This window comes from Mobula birostris, chromosome 5 (genome assembly GCF_030028105.1).
Source record: "Mobula birostris isolate sMobBir1 chromosome 5, sMobBir1.hap1, whole genome shotgun sequence".
In the NCBI taxonomy this organism is placed as follows: Eukaryota; Metazoa; Chordata; class Chondrichthyes; order Myliobatiformes; family Myliobatidae; genus Mobula; species Mobula birostris.
The window spans coordinates 109,225,163-109,246,832 of record NC_092374.1 but is presented as its reverse complement, the minus strand read 5'-3'; the positions used below and the strand labels follow the sequence as shown (position 1 = coordinate 109,246,832).

At 41.9% G+C, this 21,670-nt stretch overlaps 1 protein-coding gene across 2 annotated transcripts in view; it reads right to left on the bottom strand.

Annotated features, from left to right (window-relative positions):
• The window catches only part of gypc (glycophorin C (Gerbich blood group)), a 162,446-nt gene extending 158,643 nt beyond the window's left edge, over nucleotides 1-3,803 (bottom strand). Inside the window, exon 1 of one of the 2 annotated variants that reach the window (XM_072258556.1) lies at nucleotides 3,634-3,803. The gene's annotated coding sequence lies outside the window, so the exon portion shown is untranslated. The remainder of the gene's footprint in view (nucleotides 1-3,633) is intronic. The other variant, XM_072258555.1, reaches the window with a different exon arrangement.
• Nucleotides 3,804-21,670: the final 17,867 nt, after the last annotated feature.

Sequence of the window (21,670 nt, the reverse complement as noted above, 5' to 3'; positions counted from 1 at the left end):
TCATCCAGAGTTTGAAGAGATTCCGTGCGTCACCAAGGACTCAATTAACATTCTACATATGTACGGTACAAAGTATCACAGCCTGGTATGGAGGCTCTACGGCTGAGGATTGAAAGAGGCTGCAGAGTATTGCTGACTCAGCAAGCTCAATCACAGGCACAACATTCCCCACCAAAGACATCTTCAGAATGTGCTGCCTCAAAAAGTAGGCATCCATCACTCAGGACCCTCATTATCTGGGACATGTCCTCTTCTCATTATTACCTATAGGGAGGAGGTGCAGGAGAATGAAAACACACATTCACCATTTTAGACATCTACAATCAGATTTCCGAATGGTCTGTGAACATTATCTCACTATTTCTCCTTTGCATTATTATTTTTGTTTTAATTTATGGTAACTGTATTTATCTTGCTCTATACTGCTGCTGCAAAACCAAAAGACCACAAAACACAGGAGCAGAATTAGGCCCTTCGGCTCATCAAGTCTGCTCTGTCAAGGTGTCATGGCTGATTTGTTATCCCTCTCAACCACACTCCTCTGCCCTCTCCCTGTAACCTTTGATACCCTTATGAATCAACAAATTTCAGTGATAGCAAACCCGATCCTGAACTAAACTGCCTGACGCCGGCCCCCTAGGCCTGAGTCAACGTAGCAGTAGCAGTAGTGAACTAAATATCTCAATGTCAGAGACAGGAAGGTAGTGCGATTAGCAGAGTTGGCTTACAGCTCCAGCAAGCCTGGATCAATTTTGACCTCAATCTGTTTGTGAAAAGTTCTCAGTAATCATTTGATTTTTCCCAGATGCTCTGATTTCCTCTCAAACATTAGATTAGATTCAACTTTATTGTCATTGTGCCGAGTACAGATACAAAGCCAATGAAATGCAGTTAGCATCTGACCAGAAATGCAAAGAAGTGTTATTTACAAAATAACTGCAAATAAAAAGTGCTACAGCACACAAATATAAAAGTAATATAAAACATGTGTGTTGTTCGGGTAAGATACAATAAATGCTGGTGAATGCAGCAGGCCAGGCAGCATCTATAGGAAGAGGTACAGTCGACGTTTAGGGCCGGGACACTTTGTCAGGACAAACTGAAAGAAGATATAGTAAGAGATTTGAAAGTGGGAAGGCCTCTTACCATCTCTTCTTTCAGTTAGTTCTGACAAAGGGTCCCGGCCCAAAACATCAACTGTACCTCTTCCTATAGATACTGCCTGGCCTGCTGCGTTCACCAGCATTTTTTGTGTGCGTTGCTTGAATTTCCAGCACCTGCAGATTTCTTATTGTCTGTGTTGTTCAGGTAATGGTCCACTGTAAATTATCACTAGTGAACAGGTGAAAGGAAAGAATTTGGATGAAGCTGAAGAGAATGTGCAGGAATAAAACTAAATGCGTGAGGGTTTAGTATGATGGGTGCTTGATATTGAATGGGTTAAGGGCTATTTGCACACTACATCTATTAATTTGCTGAAGACACAACCATTGTTGGTAGAATCTCAGTGGTGATGAGAGGTTGTAGAGGAGTGAGATATGCCAACTAGTGGAGTGGTGCCGCAGCAACAACCTGGCACTCAATGTCAGTAAGACGAAAGAGCTGATTGTGGACTTCCAGAAGGGCAAGACGAAGGAACACATACCAACCCTCATAGAGGGATCAGAAATGGAGAAAGTGAGCAGTTTCAAGTTCCTGGATGTCAAGATCTCTGAGATTTAACGTGGTCTCAACATATTGATGTAGTTATAAAGAAAGCAAGACAGCGGCTATACTTTATTTGAAGTTTGAAGAGATTTGGCTTGTCAACAAATACACTCAAAAACTTCTATAGTTGTACCGTGGAGAGCATTCTGACAGGCTGCATCACTGTCTGGTATGGAGAGGCTACTGCACAGGACTGAAAGAAGCTGCAGAGGGTTGTAAATCTAGTCAGCTCCATCTTGGGCACTAGCCTACAATGTACCCAGGACATCTTCAGGGAGCGGTGTCTCAGAAAGGCAACGCCCATTATTAAGGACCTCCAACACCCAGGGCATGCCCTTTTCTCACTGTTACCATCAGGTAGGCGATACAGAAGCCTGAAAGCACACACTCAGCGATTCAGGAACAGCTTCTTCCCCTTTGCCATCCAATTCCTAAATGGACATTGAATCCTTGGACACTACCTCACCTTTGTTTTTAAAAATATACAGTATTTTTGTTTTGCACATTTTAGTCTATTCAATATGTGCAATTGATTTACTTTTTTATTGATATTTATTATTATTACTTCTTTTTTCCCCTCTGTTAGATTATGTATTGCATTGAACTGCTGCTAAGTTAACAAATTTCATGTTGTGTGCCGGTGATAATAAACCTGATTCTGATTCATCGAAACCTATCAAATATTGAAAGGCCCACATAGAGTGGACGTGGAAAGCACATTTCGTATAGTGGGGGAGTCTTGGACAAGCGGACAGCCTCAGAATAAAAGGAAGTCCGTTTAGAACAGAGATGAGGAGGAATTTCTTTAGATAGAGGGTGGTGTGGAATTCATTCCCATGAACAGCTGTGGAGGCCAAGTCATTGAGTATACTTAAAGTGGAAGTTGATAGTTTCTTGATTACTAAGGGTGTCAAAGGTTATAGGGAGGAGACAGGAGAATGGGGTTGGGGAATAATAAATCAGCAAAGATCAAATGGTGGAGCAGACTTGTTGGGCCAAATGGCCTAATTCTGCTCCTATGTCTTATGGTCTTATAATCTAAAGCTGTTTCTCAGCTTCAACGCAAGATAAATTTCTGTTTTCTCCAACTTTACTTCATCTAAAGCTGTCAGGGCCTAGATGTTTGCTACGCACTGCCACAGGGCATGCACAGGGAGCAAAGTTAACCTTTTGCATCTAGCTATGGAAGGTACAGAATTTCCCAGCCCAGAACACAGTGGTATGGTGAAAGTACTGATTGAAACGTGATGAACAGGACTGCTCCACAGAAGAACTGGCTCAGATGCAATGGGAAGAAGGGCCTCCTCAAGTGAGTGTTATTTTAGGGGTTGAAGCACAGATGGTTTTGTTTCCCTGCACAGCTGTGCTTTTAAACAACTGCTCATCATAGCACTGGCCAGACAGGAAGGACAGTGCAGTCGGAAAACAGAATGTACTGTTGGAGTGAGAAACTTCTCAATTAACAGCCGGCTGGCAACACATGGGGTCATGCACTGAACTGAAGTGCTTGCAACTAGCACGCTAGAGGAAGAAATCTCTAAAGGAATCATAAACTGCCGTGAGTTCAAGGAATTAAATACATTATGACTGGGAAAACCCCCGAAGGTTCCAGTGAACATTAAATACCTTGATAACAACACTGTTGCGAATTTAAAGTAAAGCGCTCTACAGCCACGCAGCTCAGCTGTGTATAGTACACCCATTACCCTTGGGAAATTTACTTAAATTACACTCTCTTTCCTCTGTTATTAATTAAACAGGTAATGCTGATATCATTTTTCAGCATGCACACATTAGACTAAAAATATTACTCACAACTGCTAGAAATTTATTGAGACGGAAAGTACTTCATAAAGTCAGGAAGAGTCTTAAGAAGTAAATGAAACAAACTTGTTCCGAAGCAAAAGATCCCACACAGAAACTCACCTCCTCTTAACCGGCCAGAAGCTTTAATTCTTCCGCTGTGGCAAGAAAAGAGAGTAAATCTCCCTGCCTTCGGCTGCCGACTTCTCGTGCTGTCAGCTGAGGGTGAGGCACGGAGAGAACTGCCTTTGAACCTGACTGCAGGCTTCTCTGAGGTCTAAAACTGGGAGGGCCTGAACTCTGGCACTTGAGAGTTCCTGTTGCACTATTTGCTGTGAGTTTTGAATACTGGGACCAGTTATTGACACAAACCCCTCCCACGCAAATTTGAAGCAGCTGCTTTCTGATCTCTGTAACAAGAAGCCAGTTTGATGAGAGATTCCTGTAGTTTCAATGCGATCCAGCCTTACATAGATTTATGCTCTTAAATACAACTACCTCCCATCCCTTTGGCTCACAAAAAAAATTCCGTTCATCCACTGTACTGCTCCATTGTAGAGTTACAGTTAATATCATAGAACATAGAAATAGTACAGCACAGTACGGGCCCTTCGGCCCACCCTCAAACCCTGCCTCCCATATAAGCCCCCACCTTAAATTCCTCCATATACCTGCCTAGTAGTCTCTTAAACTTCACTAATGTATCTGCCTCCACCACTGACTCAGGCAGTGCATTCCACACATCAACCACTCTCTGAGTAAAAAACCTTCCTCTAATATCCCCCTTGAACTTCACACCCCTTACCCCATGTAAATTTCATCTGGAATTGTGCCTTTACTCCTATTATTTTAATCCAAAATAAAACACAGTTTCAAAATACAACACACACAAAATGCTGGAAGAAATCAGCAGGTCAGGCAGCATCTATGGAAATTAAGAAATAGTCGACATTTCGATCTGAGACCCTTCATCAAAATATAACAACTGGTTTTGAACCCAGACTAAAGTAACATAAGTTTTGTGTAAAGATTATTGATAGGCTTTCATTATTTTTGTTCAGTCATGTTCAAAGTTCAAAGTAAATTTATTATTGAACTATATATGTCACCACATACTCCCTTAAGAATAATTTTTCCTGCAGGTTTTACAAGAAAATAAATAAATACAATAGAATTTATCAAAAACTATACATAAACAAAACCTGGCAAACAACTAATGTGCAAAAGAAGACAAATCGTGCAAATTATGAAAAAAAAGTAAGTAAATAATACTGAGAACATGAGTTGTAGAGTCCTTGAAAGTGAGTGCATGGGTTATGGAAACGCTTCAGTGCTGAGGTGATGATTTTGCCATGACTGGAGGGACTGAATTATGGAGAGAGGTTGAGCAGGTTGGTACATCTTTTTGGTGGACAGTAAGAGAATGAGGGATGACCTTATAGATATGTATAATATCAAGGTGTTTATGGATAGTGTAAATGAGCACAGCCTTTTTCCCAGGGTTGAGGAATCAAGAATGAGAGAATATTGATTTAAAGTGAGATCGACGAGATTTAATATGAACCTGAAGTTTTTTTTAAACCAGAGAGTGGTACATGTGTGGAAAGAGCTGTCAGAGGAGGTGGTTGAGACAGGTATGTTAAGAATATTAAAATGCACTTAGATATGTATGGAGATAAAAAGGATTCAGAAGGGTATAGGCCAAATGTAGGCAAATGTAATTAGCTTCGATGGAAATCTTAGTGAAGGTTATGCCGAGGAGTCTGTTTCTGTGCTCTATGACTCTATAATTCCATAAGACATAGGAGCAGAATTAGGCCATTCAGTCCATTGAGTATGTTCCGCCATTCCATCATGGCTGGTCCCAGATCCCACTCAAGCCCATACACCTGTCTTCTCCCCATATCCTTTGGTGCCCCAACCAATCAAGAAACTATCAACTTCCGCTTTAAATATACCCATAGACTTAGCCTACACCGTAGTCTGTGGCAGACAATTCCACAGATTTACCACTCTCTGGCAAAAAAAATCCTCCTTACAGCTGCTCTAAAGGGTTGCTCCTCAATTTTGAGGCTGTGCCCTCTAGTTCTGGATACCCCCACCATAGGAAACATCCTCTCCACATCCACCCCTTGGTAGGTTTCGGTTGATTTCAACGAGATCTAAATTCCAGTGAGTGCAGGCCCAAACTGCCGTACCCTCCTAGTATATTAACCGCTTCATTCCCGGAATCATTGTCGTGAACCTCCTCTGGAATCTCTCCATTGATAACACATCCTTTCTGAGATATGGGGATCAAAACTGTTGACAATACCCCAAGTGCGACCTGATTAGTGTCTAATAAAGCCTCAGTATTATCACCTTGCTTCTATATTTTATTCCCCTTGAAATAAATGCCGATATTGCATTTGCCTTCTTTACCACAGACTCAACCTGTGAAATGTGAAAGGTAGTGGTCCCACTACTGAGTGCTGAGGAACACCGCTAGTCTCCAGCAGCCAACCAGAAAAGGCCCCTTTTAGTCCCACTCACTGCCTCCTGCCTGTCAGCCATTACTCCATCCATGCCAGTATCTATCCTGTAACATCACAGGATTTTATCTTGTTAAGCGACCTCAATGTGTGGCACCTTATAAAATTGCTTCTGAAAATCCAAGTAAATGACATCCACTGCCTCTCCTTTGTCCACCCTGATTGTTACTTCCTCAAAAAACTCTAACAGATTTGTCAGGCAAAATTTTCCTTTACAGAAACCATGCCGACTTTGACTTAATTTATCATTAGTTTCCAAGTGCCTTGAAACCTCATCATTAATAATAGACTTCAACACTTTCCCAACCACAGAGGTTAGGTTAACTGGCCTATGATTTCCTTTCTTTTGCCTTCCTCCCTTCTTAAAAAGTGGAGTGACATTTGCAATCTTCCAGTCCTCCGGGACCATGCCAGAGTCAAGTGATTCTTGAAAGGTGCATCCGTTATCTCTTCAACAACCTCTCTCAGGACTCTGGGATGTAGTCTATCTGGTCCAAGTGACGTATCCACCCTAAGACCTTTGAGTTTGCTGAGCACTTTTTCCTTTGTAATAGCAATGGCACTCACTCCTGCTCCCTGACACTCATGGACCTCTGGCACACTGCTTGTGTCTTCCACAATGAAGACAGATACGAAGTATCCATTAAGTTCATCTGCCAATTCTTTACACCCCATCATTACCGCACCAGCAACACTTTCCAGTGTTCCAAAATCAACTCTCACCTCCCTTCTACTCTTTATAGAACTGACTAAACTTTTGGTGTCTTGCTTTATATTATTGGCTAGTCTGCCCTCATATTTCATCTTTTCCCTTCTTATAGCTTTTTTTAAGTTGCCTTTTATTGGATTTTAAAAGCTTCCCAAATCATCCAACTTCCTATTCACTTTTGATACCTTATATAGCCTTTCCTTGGCTTTTATGCAGTTCTTAGCTTTCCTTGTCAGCCACAGTTGCCTACCCTTCCCATTTGAGAACTTCTTTCTCTGTGGGACTTAACTAACCCGTGCCTTGTTCACCAGGTTCGATAGGTACATTTAATGTCAGAGAAACGTATACAATATACATCCTGAAATTCTTTTTCTTAACAAACATCCACGAAAACAGAGGAGTGCCCCAAAGAATGGATGACAGTTAAACACTAGAACCCCAAAGCCTCCTCCCCCAGCTCCCCCTCCCACACACAAGCAGCAGCAAGGCAATGACCCTACCACTGGCAGAAAAACATCGGCACCCTCTACTGAGTACTCGAGTGTGCAGCAAAGCATCATTAAAGACACAGACTTGCAGTACCTTAAAGACTTCTCATTCACCTGATAATTCGACATACCATAGGCTCTTTCTCTCTCTCCCCCAGTAATAAGGGAAAAAGGGATGTCCCCATTTCACAGCGAGAGGGGAGACATGGCAAACAACTCGCAGATTTATGATGTTAAAAGTCTGTTGTATCACTTGTTCCGAGCTCTGCCCCCAGAGAGTCGGCCCCAGGACACAGGTCTCTGGACACACAGCCCATGGCAGCTAACCCTCTGCTCCTAATGTTCTGTGTTCTCCCACGACACCTCAGATAGAGGCACTGGCCTTGAATGAGCCCAAATCCAGAGCCACGAAAGTCTGGCACCCTGAAGGCACACTAGTCTTCCAGCCCACGTCATTGGGTTATCAAAAAGCGGCTGGTCATGAGGCCCTGAAAGTGGGTACCATTCTCGCAAAGAGTGTAATTCCAGGTCAGGGTCTTCAAAAGAACCCTGAAGAGGAAAAAAAAAGATATCAAAGATTTAAATAGAGCTGTTTCCGAAGATGCAAGCAAAGGGGTCGCTGTGAACTATTCTCAGAAACAACAGTCATCTCTGCTCTGCAGTTATTCCCGCCAGTATCCTCTTCCAATCCTCTTGGGCAAGCACCTCTCTCATGACTCTGTAATTCCCTTTATTCCATTGTGATACTGATACATGTGACTTACGCTTCTCTCTCTCAAACTGCAGTATGAATTCAATCATACTATGATCACTGTCTCCTAAGGATTCCTATACATTAAGCTCCCTACTATGTTCAGGGCTATTACACAACACCCAATCAAGTAGGCTCAAGCACAAGCTGCTCCAAAAAGCCATCTCATAGGCATTCAACAAATTCCCTCTCTTGCAGTGTGACACCAACCTGATTTCCCCAATTCCCTTGCATATTTAAGTCCCCCATTACAATTGTGTTATGAACACTATTACATGCCTTTTCCAGCTCCCTTTGCAATCTCAACCCCACACCTTGGCCTATATATGATTCTCATAATTTTTTTTTACCCTCGCAATTTCTTAACCCCATCCACAAAGGTTCAGCATTCTCCGACCATATGCCACCTCTCTCTAAAGATGTAATTTCATCTCTTACCAACAGAGCCACACCACTGCCTATGCCTTCCTGCCTGTCCTTTCAATACAAAGTATATCCTGTAATGTTAAACTGCCAACAATGGCCTTCTTTCAGCCACGACTCGGTGATGCCGACCAATCTCTAACTACACCATGAGTTTGTCCACCTTATTCCACATGCTAGGTGCATTTAAATGCAGCACCTTCAGTCTTGTATTCTTTGTCCTTTTGGGTTTTGGCTCTGCAGTACAATTTAACTCTTTGCTTTGTCTACATTTGTACCCAGTCATTGGCTTGTCCTTCCTTACATTCATGTTACACCCATCACCTACTTGTAAACCTGCTGGCTCATCCTCAGCTCTATCGTCCTGGTTCCCATCACTCTGAGTCCCCAAAACAAAAGATGGAGTTTTTATTCAACTGTGCTTGTCAACTGTCAGGATTATTTTTGTCAATAACAAACTAATAGGCCAGTGTGGTGGGCAGGAAGCTCCACTAACTGGCGAAATACAAAGATCCACCAGCCTCTTTTCATTGGCTGCTCACTCATCTCTTCAATAGTTCCAGAGTGCAGTCTTTCACTGAGAATACCAGCTGTTTAGACAGTCCCTGTCCCACACCTGGCTCCTCTCTGAGTGTAAGATACACAGCATCATAGGCAGAAAAGATCTCATCCTTCCTTCATCATTCTGGGGTCTGAAGCCTGGAATTTCCTACCTCTCCTTCACCAGAATGACTGTTACTTCAACCTGAATAAAATGATCAAATAAAAAATAAAACAAATGGAACTTACTTTTTCTTTAAAATCCATTTTGCAATTTAATCTCCCTCTCCTTTTCCTACATCCTCTCACTTCCCTCCTTCCCCCCTTCCCCCTGCCACTTCCCCTTTCTCTATGCCACCCTCTCTTTTGCTCTCTCCGACGTTCAATTTTCTGAAAGAAGTAAGATTTTGGCCAGATTTTCAGGTATCATCTGAAGGTTTTTTTTTATTTTTCATTTGATTATGTTTGTCCAAAGTTCCTCAGGATGTTTTCTAGATTAAAGGTGAATTATTGTCTACAAGCTCCTATGGTATATAGATCGATGTTTAGTGTGGCCAGTGTCAGGATTTACAGGCTCATCTATGCATATCATTTTGTAAAATTAGGTTTGAGGATGCTTTATGCCTTTATCTTTGTTCTCATTGTTTCTTTGTGAGGTTGTGTATTTGTTGCTGAGAAGGAACAAGGCTAAATTCCTTTGAATAAAATTGACTTACTGACTTAATAAATGATTGCATAGAAGAAAAAAAATTCAATTAATTGAATATCAATATTTTCTGGACTGGAAGTCAATAATGGCCATTTTCACATCAGGTCCAATCTCTTTGAAAATTTAACCAGGCACTCCTAGACATCACTCATGTGCCTAAGCATGATTTCTGCATCATTCATAACAACAAGAGATTCAGTAGATTCTGGAAATCCAGAGTAACACACACAAAATGCTGGAGGAACCCAGCAGGTCAGGCAACATCTATGGAGGAGAAAAAACAGTTTGGATGAAGGGTCTTGGGTCAAAATGTTGACTGTTATTGCTCTCCATAGATACTACTTGTCCTGCTGAGTTCCTGCATCATTTTATGTGTGTTGGTGGGCACCATTTAAGCATGGGTCAATGTGATTTTGTCCTCACTGCTCCTTTCCCAGTGTCAGAGGTCTGCCTTTCCTTTCACTGGTTTGCGTCCCAGAGTGCTTAAGGAAGTAGCCCAAGAAATAGTGGATGCATTAGTGATAATTTTTCGAAACTCCTTAGATTCTGGACTAGTTCCTGAGGATTGGAGGGTGGCTAATGTAACACCACTATTTAAAAAAGGAGGGAGAGAGAAATCGGGGAATTATAGACCGGTTAGCCTAACATCGGTGGTGGGGAAAATGCTCGAGTCAGTTATCAAAGCTGTGATAACAGCACATTTGGAAAGCGGTGAAATCATTGGACAAAGTCAGCATGGATTTGTGAAAGGAAAATCATGTCTGAAGAATCTCATAGAATGTTTTGAGGATGTAACTAGTAGAGTGGATAGGGGAGAACCAGTGGATGTGATATATTTGGATTTTCAAAAGGCTTTTGGCAAGGTCCCACACAGGAGATTAGTGTGAAAACTTAAAGCACACGATATTGGGGGTATGGTATTGATGTAGATAGAGAATTGGATGGCAGACAGGAAGCAAAGAGTGGGAATAAACGGGACCTTTTCAGAATGGCAGGCAGTGACTAGTGGGGTACCGCAAGACTCAGTGCAGGGACCCCAGTTGTTTACAATATATATTAATGACTTAGATGATGGAATTAAATGCAGCATCTCCAAGTTTGCAGATGACACGAAGCTGGGCGGCAGTGTTAGCTGTGAGGAGGATGCTAAGAGGATGCAGGGTGACTTGGATAGGTTAGGTGAGTGGGCAAATTCATGGCAGATGCAATTTAATGTGGATAAATGTGAGCTTATCCACCTCGGTGGCAAAAATAGGAAAACAGATTATTATCTGAATGGTGGCTGATTAGGAAAAGGGGAGGTGCAACGAGACCTGGGTGTCATTGTACACCAGTCATTGAAAGTGGGCATGCAGGTACAGCAGGCGGTGAAAAGGGCGAATGGTATGCTGGCATTCATACCAAGAGGATTCGAGTACAGGTGCAGGGAGGTACTACTGCAGTTGTACAAGGCCTTGGTGAGACCACACCTGGAGTATTGTGTGCAGTTTTGGTCCCCTAATCTGAGGAAGGACATTCTTGCCATAGCAGGAGTACAAAGAAGGTTCACCAGATTGATTCCTGGGACGGCAGGACTTTCATATGATGGAAGACTGTATTGACTAAGCTTATACTCACTGGAATTTAGAAGATTGAGGGGGGATCTTATTGAAACGTATAAAATCCTAAAGGGATTGGACAGGCTAGATGCAGGAAGATTGTTCCTGGTGTTGGGGAAGTCCAGAACGAAGGGTCACAGTTTAAAGATAAAGAGGAAGCCTTTTAGGACCAAGATGAGGAAAAACTTCTTCACACAGAGAGTGGTGAATCTGTGGAATTCTCTGCCACAGGAAACAGTTGAGGCCAGTTCATTGGCTATATTTAAGAGGGAGTTAGATATGGCCCTTGTGGCTAAAGAGATCAGGGGGTACGGAGGGAAGGCTGGTACAGGGTTCTGAGTTGGATGATCAGCCATGATCGTACTGAATGGCGGTGCAGGCTCAAAGGGCCAAATGGCCTATCCTGCACCTCTTTTCTATGTTTCTATGTTTCGGAGCAACCTGAGAGAATTTCCCAGGATCCAACGCAGAGACAAGTGGTTCCGCTGTAGCAAGGCCTAACTGGGGAGGAGGTCAATCACCTACTGATTTCCTTTGTCATTTCTCTTTCACTCCCCAAAATCCAACTCTGTCACCCCTGAGTTGCATTCCTAATCAGCCTCTACACCATGAAGGTATTGCCAGTTTCGCTGCATTCACCCACCAGCCAAGCTCGGCCCTGGATGCCTTTACACTCTTGGTGAAACGTCTGGGTGCTGACCATCTGGACTTAATTTTCAAAGATGCTGAAACTGTGCATGATTTGGTCACTTGTATCTGAGCTCTGAACTGAAGTCTCGATCTGAATATCGGCAAATGAAATGGTCAATGACGTCCTGATACTCCAATGAAGGGAACTCTCAAACATTTAGGTCTATAATTTTATCGTAGCATTGTGAGAAATGTTCATGGCATTACAGAAAAAACACATTTTCCCCTTTGTGGTTATAAATATATAATTGTACATAATTTTGGTTAAGATAGCACTGGTGAATGTCAGTGACTTCCAGCCTGTGGCTAATGAAACATGGATAGCAACTAAATACTTTGTTAACCACACTTCTTCTGGCAAATGATTATCGCCAGTAATAGTCTATAGCTTCCCTTTGGATTTGAAGGCAATTTGATATGGCAGAACTCAGGCAAGGCAAGGTGGCAGGCCTGTCACCGAGAGCATGGAAGAGCATGAAAGACTGGGCACATGCCGAGTCAAAGATGTGGGGTCCAGGCCCCAGACACGACTCAGTATGATGTGCAGATGAGGTTTCCAAGCCGAATCGAAGCGGTGAAGTCCAGCGTATCCAAATGGCAGAACCTGTTATTCAGACGGAGAGTTAAGAACCAGGCCAGATTGAAAATATCAGGATGTCAAGGCCCGAGGTGAGGTACAGGACAGTTCAGGTTGTTGCTCAAAGCAGCAGAACCCAATGTTTAGATGGAGCTGGGCCAGATTAAAAAGGTCAAGGTGTCAGAAAGGTCAGGATGTGGGTCACAAGGCAAGGTACAGGTGATTAAGATTGGTGCTCCATGATGTTTATTCAGCTCTCGCAGAACTATGGGACTTTCTTGCTGACTTCAGTTCAGAAATACTACAAACGTATTTGCTTGCAATTACTGTTTGCATGATGTCTTTTTTTCATTGCACTTTGGGTGTTCAACAGTCTTTTTTTATGGGTTATTTTATTCTTTTATTTTCTGATGGACATGATGTGTTTTTCACTCTCTGCTCATTGGTGTTAGACAATCTTTCTTCATATAAATGGGGTTTGATTTTGGATTTCTTTGTTTCGTGGTGCCTGTTAGGAGACAAATCTCAAGGTTGTATAATGTATAAATACTTTGATAATAAATTGTATTTTGAACCTTTGGACTTTGATAATTAGTTATCTTCTGAAGCCACTTCAATCCAGATCTGTTGTCCAGATGAAGGGTCACGGCCTAAAATGTTAATTATTTGTTTTCCTCCTTTTATACTGCCTGATATCCTGAGTTCCTCTAGCCTTTTGATTGTGTTGCTCATGATTTCCAGCATCTACAGACTCCCTTCTGTTAAGTCCAAACTTGTAGATCAATAGTGCTGATGGAGATTTTTAATTAATATGCTTAGAAATGAGCCATTTGGTCAACTGGCCCATGCCATTGTTCAAGGTCTTTTAAGAGACTTCTGGATAGGTACACGGAGCTTAGAAAAATAGAGGGCTGTGGATAACCCTAGGTAATTTCTAAAGTGAGGACATGTTGGGTACAGCATTGTGAGCCAAAGAGCCTGTATTGTGCTGTAGGTTTTCTCTTTTTCTACGTTTCCATGCAAACATGGCCCCACTTCATCTCACTAATCTCCTCAGCTCAATTTAGGAAAGATCTCATAAAAACAAGAAGAATGTGGAAGCTTTAGAGAGGGTGCAGAGGAAATTTACCAGAATACTGTCTGGATTAGAGAACATGTCTAATGAGGAAAAATTGAACGAGCTCTTTGGGGCAAAACAGGATGAAAGGTGACTTGACAGAGGTGTATAAGATAATGAGTAGCATAGCGAGAGTGGACAGCCAGCACCTTTTCCCCAGCATCAGAGGACACACATTTAAGAAAGCAGCATGGTAGGGAAGCAGTTTGTGCGTTGTTTGACAGTGCCAGCAACAGGGGTTCAATTCCCACCACTGTCTGTAATAAATTTATAATTTCTCCGTGACCATGTCGGTTTCTTCTGGGTGCTCCGTTCAGTAGGTTAATTGGTTACGTAGGTGTAATTGGACAGTGTGAACTTATTAAGTCCGAAGAGCCTATTTCCATGCTGTATCTCCAAAGTTAAAAAATAATAATTAATTAAAAATTTGAAAAGTAAGTCAAGGGAAGTTTAAGGGAGATGTCAGAGGTAATTTTGTTTTTACACAGAAAGTGGTGGATGCCTGGAAATGACTGCCTGGGTGGTAGAGGTTAATGCAATAGAAAATTTTAAAGTCTCTTAAAAAGACACATGGATGTAAGAAAACTGGATAGTTATGAGCTGTGCAGGAAGGGAGGGATCGTGGAGTGGGTTTATATTCACAGCGTGAACCTTCGGGGGAGAGGAGAATCCAAGATAATCCCACTGTTTTATATGATAACATGACACTTTATACTTCGTCAAAGCAAAGATAACAATGTCTAACTCCAGTTGCGGTTGTTATAATCACCTGACATTAATATTTGGGATATAGTCAGGTAGATTTACAGAATTACATATTTACAATGGCACTACATCCCAAATAGCAGAACCCCTTTGGTGTCTGTTTAAATTAGCCTCTGTGAGCACAAACTGCTGAAACAGTATACCTTTTGTTACAGTGTTGAAAGATCGGTCCATGAATATGTAATAAAACTGTCCTGAGCTGTCAAGTGGCAGGGATACATCTTAACAATGTGCTAATGGCAGGAACAGGCATATATTGTCTTTCCCTAAGTATTTTCAATAAGACAGTATCAGAATGTCCCGTTAAATTAGAACATAGAACATAGAAGAGTACAGCACAGTACAGGCCCTTCAGCCCACAATGTTTTGCCGACCCTTAAACCAATGTGCACAGGTTTTATTTCCCAAAGACTGGTTCTCACTTTAGTTAATCCATCATTATAGTACTTATAATATCACAACACCAGAATGATCCACAACAGCAAGTTCACCATTCTAGCAACACACACAGAAAATGCTGGTGAATGCAGCAGGCCAGGCAGCATCTATAGGAAGAGGTACAGTCGACGTTTCGGACGGGGACCCTTCATCAGTTCACCATTCCACTCATTTACTAGGGAAGGAAGATTTTCTGTATTCTCTACTGGATATATTTGTGACTAAATTATAGCAATTACTTCTGGTTCTAGATTCCAACCACTTGTCTAAATATCTTTTCCATGGAGATCCAATAAAACCCTTTAGAGTTTGTAGAAGACTCCAATAATAGCCATGCTTTGCATCTTACTCAACTCAACTCTATTACAATTCCTGTGCGAGTCAAAAGAACTAAGACCCCTGTGGATATTTTTAAATAGTGAAGACCCAAGTATTTATACGTTATTCTTTCTTGCAAAGCCCCTCATGACTGGAAACTCACCATTTTCAAAAAAATCTTTTGACTGTTTCATTAAAAAGTTTCCTGAAAGTAAAACAGATGTGAGACATCAGATACTTAGTGACATCTGAACTCTCTGATTGTTAGCATGACCAACAGCGCATCAGTCCTCATTAATGGGAGGAAATCAAACATGGCCCGGGGATATCCAATTATTTAACTGCTCTGCTTGTTCATCATTAGAAACCTTCTCTTAACGTGTGTTAGTTCTTCCTTCCCTAATGTACACTGCATGACAAAGTTGGATGAAAACATAATACATTTACTTACAAAGCAGGCTTTCTGTCTCAAATTGGAGGAAGTCCAATCTGATAAATTAATTTCCACAGTACTATACATGATTGTGTAGCCAAGTTTCCATTGAACTCAATATATAATTTTTATATTATATTTTATATATATTATATATAACTCAATATAATTTTTATAGATGCACTGTAGAAAGCATTCTTCTAGGGTGCATCACAACCTGGTATGGAAGTTGTCCTGTCCAAGACCGGAAGAAGCTGCAGAAGATCGTGAACATGGCGCAGCACGTCACACAAACCAGTCTTCCATCCTTGGACTCACTTTACACCGCACGCTGTCGGAGCAGTGCTGCCAGGGTAATCAAGGACACGACCCACCCAGCCAACACACTTTTCGTCCCTCTTCCCTCCAGGAGAAGGCTCAGGAGCTTGAAGACTCGGACAGCCAGATTTGGGAACAGCTTCTTTCCAACTGTGATAAGACTGCTGAACAGATCCTGACCCGGATCTGGGCCGTACCCTCCAAATATCCGGACCTGCCTCTTGGTTTTTTTTGCACTACCTTACTTCCCATTTTTCTATTTTCTATTTGTGATTTATAATTTAAATTTTTAATATTTACTATCGATTTGTAATTCAGGGAGTGGGAAGCGCAGAATCAAATATCACTGTGACGATTGTACGTTCTAGTATCAATTGTTTGGTGACAATAAAGTATGAAGTATAAGTTTGCTGATGACACAACAACTGTAGGCCGTATCTCAGGTAATGATGAGTTTGAGTACAGAGAGGAAATTAAGAACCTGGTGGCATGGTGCGAAGACAATAACCTATCCCTCAACGTCAACAAGATGAAGGAATTGGTTGTTGACTTCAGAAGGAGTAGCAGACCGCACGACCCAATTTACATCGGTGGTGTGCAAGTGGAACAGATCAAAAGCTTTAAGTTCCTCAGGATCAATATCACAAATGACCTGACTTTTCATCCCTCTTCCCTCGGGGAGAAGACTCATACAGCCAGATTTGGGAACAGCTTCTTTCCAACTCTGATAAGACTGCTGAATGGATCCTGACCCGGATCTGGGCCGTACCCTCCAAATATCTGGACCTGCCTCTTGTTTTTTTTGCACTACCTTCCTTTCCCTTTTCTATTTTCTATTTATGATTTATAATCTAAATTTTTAATATTTCCTATCAATTTGTAATCCAGGGAGCGTGAAGCGCAGAATCAGATATCGCTGTGATGATTGTACGTTCTAGTATCAATTGTTTGGCGACAATAAAGTAAAGTAAAAGTCCTTGGCACATATGTATAGCTAGGGTGCCTAAGACTTCTGCACAGTACTGTAGTAATTTTTATGTATTGTACTGTACTGCTGCCCACCCAAAAAAAAATCATGACATATTGAGTGATGATAAACCTGATTCTGATATGCGTCTCTATCATGGACTGAAAGAGGGACGGGGGCAGGGAGAGGGTAAAGGGAGAGGTGAGTGAGTGGAAACCACAAGAGAAACATTCTACAATATCAATAAATCAATTGTTTGGAATCAAATGACCTTGCCTGTGTCTCAGGATTGATGTGCTTGCACCCAAAGAAATTGTACAGAAGGCATATATAAGGAGAACACAGAAAAAGTTCCAAATGCACTTTGCAAGGAAGATACAGAACTCCTCTCAAAGGATAAATGCAACATTTAAGAAGTATCTGATAGGTAGATGGAGGGGAGGGACTTGGAGGGTCATATGGCAGGCATGGTCAACCGGGTGAGTGCTGTGCTCAGCACTGGCCACTTGGCAAAACACGCACAAAATGCTGGAGGCGTGCAGCAGATTAGGCAACATCTATGAAAATAAATAAATGGTTGACTTTTCTAGCCAAGATCTTTATCAGGACTGGAAAGGAAGGGGGAAGATGCCAGAATAAAAAGGTGGGGGGAAGAGAAGGAGGGTAAACTAGAAGGTGATAGATGAAGTCAGGCAGTTGGAGAAGAAGGAATCTGATTGGAGTGGAGAGTGGACCATGGGAGAAAGGGAAGAAGGAGGGGCACCAGGGAACAGTGATAGGCAGGTGAAAAGAAGAGGTAAGAGAGGTAAGAAGAAGAGAGAAGAAGGTGGAGAAAAGAAAAAAAGGAAGAACAAAGATTTACTGAAAGGAGAAATTGTTGTTCATGCCATCAAGTTGGAGGCTACATGGACAGAATATGCAGCTTTGCTCCTCCCAGAGTGGCCTCATCAGGGCAGAAGAGAAGGCTATGGACCGACATGTCGGAATGGGAATGGGGATAGGAATTAAAATGGTTGGCCATTGGGAAATTCTGCTTTTGGCAGATGGAGTGGAGCTGCTCGACAATGTGGACGCCAATTTATGTCAGGTCTCACCAATGCTGAGGAAGCTACATCAGAACACTTGGATACAATAGATGACCCCAATATTCACAGGTGAAGTGTTGCCTCACAAGGAAAGGCTGTTTATGGCCATGAATGGAGGTGAGGGAGGAGGTGAATGGGCAGCTGTAGCATTTCTGTCGCTTGCAGAGATATGTGCCTGGAGGGAGATTAGTGGGGAGGGACAAATGAAAAGAGAATCGTGGACGAGGCAATTCCTGTGGAAAGCAGAGTGCGGGGGTTAAGTGAACATGTTTAGTGGTAAAGTCCCATTGAGGATGGTGAAAGTTGCAGAGCATGACGTGTTGCATGCAGAGGCTCTTGGAGTAGTGGGTGAAGACCAGAGGAACTACTGTTAAGGTGGTGTGAAGAAGGGGTAAGTGCAGATGTTTGTTGAGATGCAGGTGAGGATAGTATCAATGGTGGAGGAAGGGAAATGTGGTTCTTTGAAGGAGGGGGGCATCAGAATCAGAATGGGATTTAATATTACCCGCATATGTTGCGAAATTTGTTGTCTTTGCAGCAGTAGTGCAATGCAATATATAATAAGAGAAAAAACTGTGAATTGCAGTAACTATATATATATATAAAATAGTTAGATTAAACAAGTAGTGCAAACATAGAAATAAAAAAGGAGAGGTAGTGTTCATGGATTCAGTGTCCATTCAGAAATCGGATGGCAGAGGGGAAGAAACTGTTCCTGAATTGCTGAGTGTGTGCCTTCAGGCTTCTGTATCTCCTACCTGATGGTAGCAATGGGAACAATGCATGACCTGGGAGATGTGGAACCGTAACAATGGAAGCCACCTTTTTGAGTCATCACTCCGTGAAGATGTCCTGGATACCATGGAGGACAGTGCTCATGGTGGAGCTAAGTTGCAACTCATCCTGCAGTGTAGCCCTCACTGCTCCCCTCTCCCCCCATACCCAACAGTGATGCAGCCTGTTAGAATTCTCTCTATGGTACAACTGCAGAAACTTGTGAGTGCCTTTGGTGACATACCAAAACTCTTCAAACTCCAAATGAAATATATCCGCCATTGTGCCTTCTTCGTAACTGCATCAATATGTTGGTTCCAGGTTAGATCCTCAGAGATATTGACAAACAGGAACTTAAAGTTGCTCACTCCCTCCACTCCTGATCCTACTATAAGGAATGGCATATGTTCCCTTGTCTTACCCTTCCTGAAGTCCACGATCAGTTCTTTGGACTTACTGACGTTGAGTGCAAGGTTGTTGCTGCGACACCACTCAACTAGCTGATTTATCTCTCTCCTGTACACCCTCTCAGCACCATCTGACATTCTGCCAACAATGATTGTATCATCAGCAAATATTTAGATGGCAATTGAGCCATACTTAGCCACACAGTCATGGGTGTAAAAAGAGTAGAGCAGTGGGCTAAGCACACATCCCTGTGGTGCACCAGTGTTGATGATCAGCGAGGTGGAGATGTTATTTCTGATCCGCATAGACTGTGGTCTTCTGGTTAGGAAATTGATGATCCAGTTGCAGAGGGAGGTACAGAGGTCCAGGTTCTGGAGCTTTTCGATCATAAATGTAGGAATGTTTGTGTTAAATACTGAGCTATGGACAATACGTTGCATTCTGACATAAATATTTGTATTGTTCAACTGATCCAAGGCTGTGTGAAGAGCCAATGAGATTGCATATGCTGTAGATGACTTGTGGCAAGAGGAAAGTTACAATGGGTCCAGGTCCTTGTAGAGACAAGAGTTAATCCTAGCCATAACTATCCTCTCAAAGCATCTTGTCACCATAGATGTGAGTGCTACTGGACAATAGTCTTTAAGGCAGCTCACACTGCTCTTCTTTGGCGCTGAAATAATTGTTGCCCTTTTGAAGCAGGTGGAAACTTCTGACTGTAGCAATGAGAGACTGATTTACTGGAAAGGAAAGCCTTATCCTGGCAATAGATCTGGCAGAGGTGAAGGAACTGAGAAAAGGGAATAATATTGTAATAGGAAATGGTGGGAATAGGTATTGTCAAGATAACCATGGGAATTGGTGGGTTTATAAAAGATGTCATTAGATAGTTTTTAGCCAGAGATGGAGACAGAGAAATTGAGAAAGGGGAAAGAAGTGTCAGAAATGGGTCAAATGAATGTAAGGGCAGGGTGGAATTTTTTTTTTGAGTGTTTAGTTTTTTTTTATTCAAAGAAGCCACATAGACTTAATGAACTGAATGGGCTCCTCCTGCCTTATATGGTCTGCTGCATAACTCAAAGGCACAGAACATATGAAGCTGCTGAAAGTAATTGCTTTAGTCCAACACATCACTGTAACATTCCTCACCCCCATTGGAAGTATCTACAGGAGATACTGCCTTAAGAAGGCAACATCCATCATCAAAGATTCCACCATCCTGGCTATGTCACCTTTTGCAGTTATCATTGGGTGGAAAGTACAAAAGCCTGAAGTCCTACAGGACCAGCTTCAAGAATGGATACTTTCCTTCAACTATTCGGTTCTTCAACCAATCGGCGTAATCCTAGTGACTGCATCTGTTTAACCACTTTGCATTACAACAGACTTGTTTTTTTTTGTTTTAATTATGTTCTCACTTGTATAAATTTTGTATGATTTGTTTAATTTATGTTTTATTTGTGAATGTTACATAAAAGATGCTATAGAAATTGGTAAATTATTTTTTGATTGTCACATGTACTGCGGTAGTTGAAAAGTTTGCCTTGCATACCATCCATACAGATCAATTCATTACAACAATGTATTGAAGTAGTACAAAGTAAAATAACAGAGTTACAGTAAAGAGAAAGTGCAGTGCAAGTATTCAGTTAGGTGCAAGGTCACAGCGAGGTAGATTGTGGAGTTGAAGAGTCTATGTTATCATACTTAACTGTCTTCCAACAGAGGGAAAGAGGCTGTCTTTTAGCATGGTGATACATGCTTTCAGGCTTGTATCACCATGCTAAAAGAAGTTTCCATTGCTTCTGTGCATACATGTATTTCTGCATATAACATTAAAATCAACATTAACTTAGCCAGATAGATTCAAGAAATGATGGGGTTGCTTTAGAGGAACATTTATGTAAATGAGTCATATAGAGGTGACTTCAACCTTTCTGGTGTATGTCCTCGCCTCATTAATGCAGATTGCACCTGCGTTTCGGCGGAGAGGGGTTAAGTTCCTCAAAAAAGCTGATATTTCAATTTTCCTTTACAGGAATCTGGGTCACCTGTTCATGCATCAAGAAACATGAACTGAAAAAAAAACACATAACTTTTACATTAAGGCATTTATTTCTTTTTCTCACAGAATCTGGATGAGAGTGAATTTTCAAGTTCAGGTTTATTGTCATTCAACTATATAGATGTATACCACCAAATGCTGTGTGGTGAAAAAAGCACAACAGCTCCTCTTTCGTCTCAGATGGTTGAGGAAATTTGGTGTGGGCTCCCAAATCCTACGAACTTCCTACAGGGGCACAGTTGAGAGCATCCCGATTGGCTGCATCACTGCCTGGTATGGGAACTGTACCTCCCTTAATTGCAAGACTCGGCAGAGAGTGGTGTGGACAGCCCAACGCATCTGTGATCTTCCCATGATTCAGGATATTTACAAAAACAGGTGTTGTAAGAAGGGGCTGAAGGATCAAAGTCACCCCAACCACAATCTATTCCAGCTGCTCCCTTCTGGGAAACAGTA